The sequence below is a fragment of the Sinocyclocheilus rhinocerous genome, unplaced genomic scaffold, assembly GCF_001515625.1.
Source record: "Sinocyclocheilus rhinocerous isolate Xijiao unplaced genomic scaffold, SAMN03320098_v1.1 scaffold883, whole genome shotgun sequence".
In the NCBI taxonomy this organism is placed as follows: domain Eukaryota; kingdom Metazoa; phylum Chordata; class Actinopteri; order Cypriniformes; family Cyprinidae; genus Sinocyclocheilus; species Sinocyclocheilus rhinocerous.
Genome location: NW_015627244.1, coordinates 478,561 through 489,817, shown reverse-complemented (window position 1 = coordinate 489,817; position 11,257 = coordinate 478,561). Strand labels below are relative to the sequence as shown.

Below are 11,257 nucleotides of genomic sequence, written 5' to 3'. Positions count from 1 at the left end.
CTGGAGCGAGCTCTGGGGCTGGAGCCGACACTGGAGCGAGCTCTGGGACTGGAGCCGACACTGGAGCGAGCTCTGGGGCTAGGATGAAGGCAGAGAATAGTGCTTTTCTCTTTGTCCTCCTCCTTTGGTTACGGGTGAATTGGGCAGCCGGCGGGCTTGTCGTTGCGGTAACCGGCGTGCTTGACTTCGTAGCGGCCAGCGGGCTTGACAACGGCGCGGCCGGCGGGCCTGACTCGGTAACGGCCGGCGGGCTTGAGTGAGCCACGGCCGGCGGGCTGGAGCCGTTGGAGTGGTATGTGGAGGTTCTCGGCGTGGGGTGAGCTGGGGAGATGCGGTGCGTTCCAGTGGGAGTTGGATGACGAGGCTTGGGAAGTTTCTTTACTTCTTCCACTTCAAAATCGGAACCATTTAAGAACAGCACGAGAATAATCAGCTCAATCTGGGGAAAATCACACGTAGGAAGATCGCAGCTGATTATCTCGTCATCCAATCCCAGCAGGAAGCACGCACCTAGAGCGGCGTCGTGCCAGCTCCCCCGGTTAGAGAGCTTGAGAAACCCCTCCACATATCGCTCCAACCTCAGACCGCCCTGCCGCAAACCCCACAGCGCGTCCTCAGCTGCAGTCATCTCTTTTTGGTTCAGTATTCTGTCACGGTTGCACTACTGAGTGGAGTATGAAGCAAGGAACGGAGGGAGACGAGGAGTACATCAAGCCAGAGAAGTTTAATTACAATAAGGAAACAAGAAAAACTCACGAAGCACAGGTAGACATGAACAATACCGGACGCTGAACTAAAAACAGGGAACACTATTTAAACACATGACAAGACGAGGGGATGCCGAGACACACCTGGGATCAATGGAAATAAACGGGGATCACCTGGAATTAATTCAACACAATGGGGACAGGAAACGGAAGATTACCAAATATGGGCAAGGAAGGCACATGGGAAGCAAAACACGGAACAAAGTCTGACAGTTAGTGTTTTCATATTTAAGTTTGTGTTTAAGCATTTTAAATGTATTACAAAATAATATCTCAAGGCAGTAACAATTTAAAAAATATATTTTATTTGTGAACTGTTCAGCCATTCTTTTTAATAGTTAACTTTTAACAATTTTTTTTTTTTTTCGGAGAAAAAGAAGTTTACTTTAAATTTCACCAAGCTGATTACTCACTAAAAACTCCTACAGATCATGTTTTCAGGCCATTTCAAGTCTTATTTTAATTTAACAAAGTGGTTATATATCTAAAGCCCTGTTCAGACTACACAATTTTTTTGTCCGTTACGACAGTCACTGTCAGATTGCACGATTTTGTCTCCTAAAATCTTGTCATGTCGTGAACAAGAAACATGTCAGACTACACGATTCTTCATTCTTCAACATTCTTCGCTTGTCGTCTTTAACGATGTGCATGCTGTCGTCAATTGTGCGGGACTAGACAGGTGGTGACATGAGCGTAAACAAACAATGGCTAGCAAACAGCATGTTCTGCCCTGTCTTATCTCAGAAAAGCCCAAAAAGAAAGAAAACCTGACAGTAGACACAATTCTGGACTGAATGAAGAGGACTGTCAAAGAGAACTGAGGTAAAATAGTTTTTAACTGACCTTTTTCACTCTGTCGCGATAATCCCTCAAGAAAACATCATAAATGCAGGAGTATTGTCATAGCTCCACGAACATCCTCCATTGTAAAATTACACCTAGCAGGACCAATACCGTGGTCTCTCTTTCATTTCGGCATGTTTGAAAGTATGTACGAAGGCGCTTCTGTGTTCTTATTGGTTTGTGTCATAGCTGTGACGGAACTTGTCATGGACGACGGGGAAAAAAAAAGACTTTCTGTGTTGACGTCGTGAAGCCTCGCAGACATGGCATGCATCGGTTCTCTTGCACTATGGCACACTACACGAGATGAAACAATTTGTTTACAAATCCCCACGACACCCTACGTCAAGCACATTGTGCCAAAATCGGACTAAAATTGTGTAGTCTGAACGGGACTTTTTAAAATTAGTCTTTCCATTAACACCATTATATTGTTTATTCAGACTGATTCACGAACCTGGAACACACATAAACACAAGAGGCATGAACTAATCACAGCCGAACATAACCAGTCATGTCCAATCATATAGCGATGGAAGCATTGCCTCCTCTCCCGTGACTTTCCCCCATTCGTTCTCAATTACCCCACACCAAAATCACTGCATGCTGTTAAAACTCAATGGGCTCAGTGGAGGCAAGAGAGATGCAGACTCCCGCTGTAACTTTACCTGCTGGTGTTGCTGTTGGACAGTGTTTCTTTAGAAAAACAAGTGTATTTATACACTAAATACGAGTGTATTTATACACTTTTTAAGCTATATTTTGTAATATTTGTGTTGTTTTATTTTTGTACTACAATTTTTTTCTCAACCAATATTTTGAGGTGGCACTGCCTACTTTGCCTGCTTGGAGGAAACATGTCTGGTTAGTACATGTAGGTAAACCAATCATAAGTCATTTACATATAAAAGTGTTAAAGGTATAGCAACAAAAATAGGCTACCCAATTATAATACTGAAAGGATGAAAAATGGTGTAAAACTACATAATGACTGCTTTTGGTGTAAGAAACCTTGACTAGTGGAACTCAGGGAGAAAAAATAAATGAAATGCTACAAAAATCTAAAATATGGCCCATTTAATCTGTTTCCAAGAAAAGCGTACAGGTGCACGCATCAAATCAAGTGTATAAATGTACTTCTCAGATTTGAATCTGCACATTCATGAAAATCTTTCAGATGAGAATCACTACAGAAAGCCTGCAAAAGCTTTAAGGAAAATCCTGTAAAAAGGAAGCTATTAATATCCTCCTGCCATTCCTCAGACTCATTTAGACAGCCTCATCATCCCCATATCTGTCAAAAGTCACACAGGAGATGTCAGTGACTCACTGATGATTTAATGAATGCAGTGCTTTTTCGGAAAATAGGCTGCCGTGTTTCAGGTTAGTTTAACACTGCTTTTGTGCCTGAAGCAAAAGTGCCTGTGTTATCAATGCTCTCTGGATTTAAACTGCCTCAAACTTTATCAGCAAACGAAGAGGAAGAAATTAGTTCTGAAATGCTGGGGCTTATAGGAGTATTATGCAGTCAGAATTAAAAAAGCTCAGTCAGCAAAAAAAAAACTGAAATATTGGCAAATAAAAGTGTGAATATGTGAGGGTTATTTTATAATGATCCACACTGATGAATTAAGTTATGCTGGTTTTGTGTACTGGGTATTTTACTGTTGGAATGCACTGCGACATCATCTCTAACACAGATCTGTATGTGCAATTTTTCTATGTGTGACATAGTCATTTTAACACAATTATGGCCCCCAAAGAGGTAATGAAGGATTTTTATGGCTTTTCTAAAGGTGTTTGAGTTGTGGATGTCTCCAACTCTGAACTACCTTCCCTCCATCCCTAACAAGCCTCCAGATAGTCAGTGACTATTGCCTTTGTTCCATTTTATCACAGCCCCTTTGCTTTTTAGCAACTAATCAGCAGCAAAACAGTCTCTCTCTCTTGTTCTATGTGAGAGAGGTGTGTTCCCAGAGTACTGCGGGCGTGGTAGAGTGCTTTATGACGGTAATGTATTTCCACTCAGCATTGCCATAGTTCATTTTTACGAGCAGGAGTGGGGCATTGTAAAGCAGGCGCTGTGAAATATTCCTCCCTGTGTTCACAGCATGACCGCTGCTCTTGTAATTTCGGCTGCATTCTACCAAAATGAAACAACGAAGTGTGTGTGTGTGTGTGTGTGTGTCTTGCAATATAAGAGAAATCTGCTATTATTAAACTGAATTTATAAGTGATTCATTGAATTATTCACTCAACCGATGTGTTCAGAAAACACTTGCTGTGTTTGAAATCGCTTCCTATAACTTTATTTTGTGCACTATTTGAAGGAACAGCCATTTGTAGTGGTGTCAAAAACCATAATGAACATTATCAAGTGCACTCATTCAATCCCATAATGCAACTTAGTAACAAGTGTGCAACCCATGTACTGTATTCAACAGCTGTCTGCTAGAGAATATATGCACTGTGTGGGTCGCACAGAATGAATTCCTGCATCTCGCCAGAAGATGCCATTTACAGTTTTTTCAACACACTCAGTGTATAAATTTGCATAATCATTTTCATTCACTGCTTAAAGCAGACTATGTTAAAAGGAAATAGTGAAAACACTACAGAATTTTTAAAAAACTGAACAGATTTTCAAACAGATTTTTTGATACAGTAGTTATCAAAAAAAATGTCTTTACAGAGTAATTTACAGGGGGAAAACTGGACACCATACACTACACGACTGATTATCACACACAGACTTTTCGATCATTCCAAAAACAACAATGCAGAATGTTGAAATGTGCATTGTTGCTAGGAGATGCATGATAAATTAAAACAATAACAGCACAAAATATTGAACATGTTTGATATATATACAGGTTTTTGCCCATCAAAAATCAAAATCTTTTGTGAAATCTTTAAACTCAAATCTGTATTTGTTTGCAGCTATTTTCGATGGCAAAGAAAAAATGCATAATTAGTAAGAGTGCTGTTTCTGTGATTGTCTACAGTATAAACGCCTCTCAGGGGAGAAATCCATTAGAAGTTTTGTGTCTTTCTTATTATGCGACATTGTTTGGATGTTTGTTCTAGCAAGGTGATGATAAAAAAAGCTCCCCTTTAAAGATGACGGGTGTGAAAAGGCTAAACATGATGCATATCTGTGATTTGCCTCATGGCCACATTTGTAACATGATACTGAAAGCCTGCCATACTTTGGCACTGCAAACCAACAGATATGCTGTTCACGTGTTTAGAGGTGAAAATGGTTTTGTCCTCTTTTCCCATCACCTTTTCATTCTGTCTGCACAAATCATTTGTTGACTAGTTTGTCCTTTTATTCTTCATTTTTATAGATGTCTTGTTACACTACAGAAGCCCAGTAATGCAATGAATCTTCTAGAATTAACCCACCCAAAAATTTAAATTCTGTCATCATTTACTCACCCTCGTGTTTTTCCAAATCAGTTTTGTGTAGAACACACACACACACACACACAAAAAAAACAATTGTCACTTTTTTTTCTCTGCAACATAATAAATAGGGACTGGGGCTCCCTGCTGGAAAAAAAAAACACTATAAACCCTCAAAGAATTTGTAATGGTTTAAATGGTTATAATGGGAATCGTATTGGTTTTAATAGAAACTGTAAACGTCCCTGTGGGTCTCTAGAGATAATTTGTTTCCTTCTATTCATGGCATGCTAAAACTACTAAATCCTAATGGAATATGGCCCAAAACACACCACTGGACAGTTGCCAGGTCTGTGTAACACAAACCAGCCCAAGGGCCAATCAAAAATAGCCCAAAACAAGCCCAAAGACCCTATCCAAATATTAAAACTCAACATATGCCATTCCCATACATAAAATACATATTTTATATTGTAGTTGCTGTTATGCATTGTACACAATTTCAATTTGAAAATGACTGGTAGAAATCATAAACAGTATGTGTAATGTGTTTTATTATTAGTAGAATGTAAAATATTTTAATACGCACATTCTAGTGAATTTTAATTTATGCAATATGTCAAACTTTAAATTGCATGAAAAAAAAAACAAGTAGCCCAATTCCACTTAAAAACCACAAACTTGGCAACAGTGCTACTGGAAACCATTAGATAATGATTTTAATGGTTAACAGTTGATAGTTTGTAAGGTTTGTAATGGTATTTGTAGTGGAAACCATTAGAACTTCTATGATGGTTTCTTCAAGCTTAAAGAAGGACACGTTATAGAAGTATCGCTTGTGCACTATATTCACAGTTTTCTGAATTAATATGCAAGCATTGTTTGAGGAACATACTGTAACTTATTCACTGATAATATTCTCCTCCAATAAGCTGTTATATGGAAGCTTGTTTCGGGCACTTGATAAATTCTGACTTACTTAGATTGTATCTCACATTTTTTACTTTTTTCTTGCAATTTCTTAGAAAAAAAGTTTGAATTGTGAGATAAAAAGTTACACAAAACCAGTCTTAAGTCGCTGGGGTATATTTGTAGCAATAGCCAAAAATACATTGTATGGGTCAAAATTATTGATTTTTCTTTTATGACAAAAATTATTAGGATATTAAGTAAAGATCATGTTCCATGAAGATATTTTGTAAATTTCCTACCGTAAATAGATCAATTGATTAGTTATATGCATTGCTAAGAACTTCATTTGGAAAACTTTAAAGGCGATTTTCTCCATATTTAGATTTTTTTGCACCCTCAGATTCCAGATTTTCAAATAGTTGTATCTCAGCCAAACATTGTCCTATCCTAATAAACCATACATCAATGGAAAGCTTATTTATTCAGCTTTCAGATAGTATAAATCTCAATTTCGAAAAATGTACCCTTATGACTGGTTTTGTGGTCCAAGGTCACATATTGGATTCAATCTTTTTATCAACTTGTTTTCTTTCAATTAGCACATGTTTTGTACTTCTTTTTTTATTGATCATAGGCCTCAGTGATGTGAGCTTATGCACCTCAGTTTTTGAGTAAACATTGCCAAAATGATTCAAAATTCATATCCTAACAAACCATACATCAATGGAAAGCTTATTTATTCAGATGATGTATACATCTCAATTTCACAAAATTGACCCTTATGACTGGTTTGTGGTCCAGGGTCCCATTTATACTTTGGCAGAAACAAGCTTTCATAGTTAACTGCTGCGATCCCCAGTGAGATGAAACAGTTTGATCCGTGAATGAATTATTCAGGCTGCTTTTGTGAACTGGATCAACTGATTCATTGACAATATCTAACTCAAGAAAGATTTGTTCATATAACGCACTAAGTAGCACTAGAACAAATCTTTCGGTCTAAAGTTTTGGACTGTTCCACACACAAAGCTTATTATATTGTTTTTAGATGATTTGGAATAAAGGAAATGAGTTATATGGCTCTCTTTTATGATACTATGATACTCTGTTGGTGCGTTCATTGTAAATGCATGGAAAAGAGTGACCAGTACAATTTCTCAAAATCCTTCTTTTGTATTCCGCAGATTTAGAAGGTCACACAGGTTTTGTACGACATGAGGATCAATAAATAAGTGAATTTTCATTTTAGGGTGAACTTTCCCTGCAAGAATTTCTCCTCTCCACATAACAATATAGATGACTATAGATAAGTGCACAGGCCCTTCACTTTGTAAAGCCAATCTATATTCTGCATTATGATGCTATTACAGCATGACCAGAGACATGAAGCTGGCATTGATTTATCACCGCAGACATTAGACACTGAAACTCTGAAATCATTGCTGCAGCATGTGCCTCTATCTGAAATTAAGATATAAAACACGCTGACCTACACACCCTCCCTCTCAATGACAGCGACACACACACCCATAAGTCTCCATACACATACCTGTCCAATGACACCGTTTTGCTCTCTAACAATCTTGCTAATTATAATTGTTAATTAATTTTCTCACAGTGTCCCCATCAGGAGACTAATAACCTACATTTTACATAATTAGACCTTCAACCTTTTACTCGCTCCCCCGTTCCCTCCCTCTTCCGCTCATCCTCTCCTTCCCTTCACATCACCTCCTGGACTCTGTCTCACTCCTGTTCTCTGGATGTTAGTGGGTTAGTGTTATGTCCTAACACTGCTCCTTGCACCCTCGTCCCAATATAACAGCACTGTGGCCAGACCCCTCACTGTCGCCCTTCCCTCTGGTCTTCCTCCCTCTTTTAATGTCAGTGTCTGACGGCCATCTTGTCTGCCTCCTCTCTGTCTCACATACACTGTGACCTGGTTTCAGATGCAGCTGTGAGAGCTACAGATAGCCACCTGTGTGCAGGAACATCATGCACCTATTTGTTTTCAGGGGGCACCAGGGGCACTTCAGACTCACTTTTGCTCTAGGCAAGATAAGACATGAAAACTTTTTGTATTTGTGTGGGATGTGTTAGTCTAGAGGTATATTTTATTTATTTTTATTTTTTTGTATAGTGTGCAAGGTGACCTATAGGTTCAGATCCTCACACAATACTGTACGTTATTAAACTAGAAAATGACAAGTGAACCCTTGAGCCATTTTTATTTTATTTTTATATTTTAGTTTATAATAATTGATCTGTCTATCGTATATTGTTTTTATACGCAAGCATTTTGGGTGACATGAACCTTGTTATGACATAAAATTAAAACGATTGTGCTTTACTTTTGTTGGGGGTCAGTAAGATTTCTAAAATGTTATTGAAATAAGTCTATGTTCTTAAAGGCTGCATTTATTTGATCAAAAATTCCGTAAAACAGGTTTATTGTGAATGTCATTACAGTATTATTGTAACATTGATATTATTACAATTAAAATTTTTTATTTTCTATTTTATTTTTAAAAAATTAATTTATTCCTGTGATGGCAAAACTGAATTTTTTTTTACAGTCTTCAATGTCACTTGATCCTTTAGAAATCATTCTAATGTGCTGATTTGGTGCGCAAGAAACATTTCTTAACATTTTCATTGTTGGAAAAGTTGTGGTGTGCAATATTTTTGTGGAAACCTTGAAAAAAAGTAAGGATTCTTATATAGAGTTCAAAATAAAAGAATTTAGTTGATTTGTGTGTGTGTGTGTGTGTGTGTGTGTGTGTGTGTGTAATAATAGTCTTTCTCAGAGGTGTAAAGAGTACCTAAAACCATACTTGAGTAAAAGTACAGATACCTTACAGTGAAAATTACACCACTACACGTTACAAGTCACCAATTCCTAAACAACTTGAGTAAAAGTCTTAGAGTATCTGATTTTAACAGTACTTAAGTATTTTACTTATACTAAATATAGGCTCAAAGATACAATAGTCAAAGAGACAAGCCAGTCAAAAACTGTAACGTTGTGGAGAAGCTGCGGAAAACAGGCAGAGGCAAGGATCTATGTGCTGGTATTTCATGGAAAAACTAGAACAAACAATAAGGCAAAAACCAAAGGGAACAAAGAACAGAATGACTGGCAAACAGATAACCATTACATTTAACAACTCACAAGGAACTAAAGAAAAACTAGGGCTATATATACACACAGGGGGCTAACAAGCTTAACAAGATAAGACACACCTGGGTGGGGAGACTAATCAAGGGGAACCAATGAACAAACAGACTACAAACACCACGGGAGACAGGAAGTGACATAAAAGTTCAGGGCAAGACACAAAGAGCATGAAACAAAACCAAAATAAAACTGAACACCTCAAAATTACAAAACAAAACTAACAAACAAAAAAAACAATATCTTTCAAAAAGTTATCTTCAGTATATATAAATAAATATAAATATATGTAAATATATAAATAAAATAATGTGAAGTAAAATTAAAAAGCCGAAGCCTTCTTGCAGTGGATGTGCTGGTTTGGGCTATATTTGTATGTGACCTATAATTTGTGAGTGACATAAATGCAAACAATTTATAAATAGAATTTATAATAATTTTCATTATTTATTTATTTGTGAACCTGGCTTATAAATCTGGCAGGGTCACATGCTCAGTTTGAATGAACATGACTCTTCTGCCTGCACCATTACATGCTGTTTAATGCTTTATGTTACTCTTTTCAGGAATGCTGAACTTCCTGTCTCATTCTCAGTGGTTCACTGGAGCTGTCGATCAGGCCTCAGAGTCCTTACGTATGAGCAACACGGCTGTCAAGACACCCATCTGTCCAAACAGGTTTATAGAGTGAGACTGGCAGCATTACAGACTGAAGCTGATTATTGATCACTGATCAGATTTCTTTGCGTTCAACACTTGTCTGCACTGGAGGAGCTACTGGCTGACCGAGCTGCTGGCCAACATCTCCCTCTCTTTCTCTCTCTCTGTCCTCTTTCCTCACCCTCCCATCATCTGTCTCTCTTTTACTCTCTAGAGAGGGGTAACCCAGATTTCAAAAATGAATTGCTGCCTATTTCTCTTCATCTACTCCCTCCTTTTCCCTCTCTCTCTCTCTCTCTCTCTCTCTCCCTCTCTCTCTCACACGCACACTCTCTCTGTCTCTGTCTCACTTCACTTCATCCCCTCTTTCTGTTGGTAAAAACAGAATCAATCTTGGAAAGTGAAAATTGCCTCTTTTCCTCACCCCCTCTATACTCTGTTGGATAAAGGAATATACGGCCATACACTCCTTCTTCTCTCTTTCCTGGAAAGCTGCTGTATCATCCTTCCCTTCATTCTTAATTTCCTTTTTGGGCTTTGATTATTTTTTCAGGTGTGTTTCCTTTCTTGTAGACCTTCTGTTCGGTGAGGTTGTCTTTTTTTTTTTCTTTTACTTTTTTATGAGCCAAGGATTGATTGCATAGAATAACAAGAGCCTTGAGAAGAAGTGAGAGGAAGAGAGGGGAGGAAGAGGAGAAACCATACTGCCACATTTACAGGTATTTACAGGTTTCTTAAATTTAAAGTTTAAAATATTTAAAGTTTTCTTTCTTTCTTTCTTTCTTTCATAAATGTAGTCTGTGTCACTCATTGGTGGATGTCCTAAATTCTTTGTTTCCTTTCTTCAGTCTCCAGCTCTGTAGATCTGCTCTTTAATTAATGTGACGATCATTTGTTCAGTGTTGTCTCCTGTTTGGTTTGATCCTGTGCGTCATCATTCATTTCAGCTTTTCTCGATGCATTTTCTTTTAATGTGAGTCTGATCGATCCTAAAGCAGTCCACTTCTGACTGACCTCAAACCAGCCAAAAAACAGCAGTCAGTTTATATCACAGATGTTTAGATGTATGCCTTGTATATTGCTTTTGTCATTTTAATAATAAAAAATATTTATATATACAGTATTTATAGTATTACTTTAGTGAAAATATAAAATATAACACCAGAACTGTATAATAATATAATTATATTTAATACATATACATTTATATAAACACACCTAATATATATACACTTATTGTTTTGCCATTTTAATAAGAATTCCACAATTGAACAATACTAAACTGAAGCTATAAAATTACAAAAACAATAAAAAAAAATTATATTATAAAATTAAAATCAAGATATAAAATTATATTATATTATTTTATATTATATATTTAATAAATTGTATAAAAAAGAATGTGGGGAGACAATGAGCTTGCAGAAAATGTGGAAGAGCAGGTGGTGGGAATCTGGTTGACATGGAGAATGTAGAGTGTGTGTGTGTG

General features: G+C 37.3%; 2 protein-coding genes across 2 annotated transcripts in view; both read left to right on the top strand.

Moving 5' to 3' along the window:
- The window catches only part of LOC107724902 (glutamate receptor ionotropic, NMDA 2D-like), a 122,066-nt gene that overhangs the window by 110,341 nt on the left and 468 nt on the right, over window positions 1–11,257 (top strand). Inside the window, exons 17-18 of the mRNA XM_016534005.1 lie at window positions 9,675–9,786; window positions 10,394–10,487. The gene's annotated coding sequence lies outside the window, so the exon portion shown is untranslated. The remainder of the gene's footprint in view (window positions 1–9,674; window positions 9,787–10,393; window positions 10,488–11,257) is intronic.
- LOC107724961 (protein kinase C gamma type-like) overlaps window positions 10,115–11,257 on the top strand; it is an 8,949-nt gene continuing 7,806 nt past the window's right edge. Inside the window, exon 1 of the mRNA XM_016534062.1 lies at window positions 10,115–10,321. The gene's annotated coding sequence lies outside the window, so the exon portion shown is untranslated. The remainder of the gene's footprint in view (window positions 10,322–11,257) is intronic.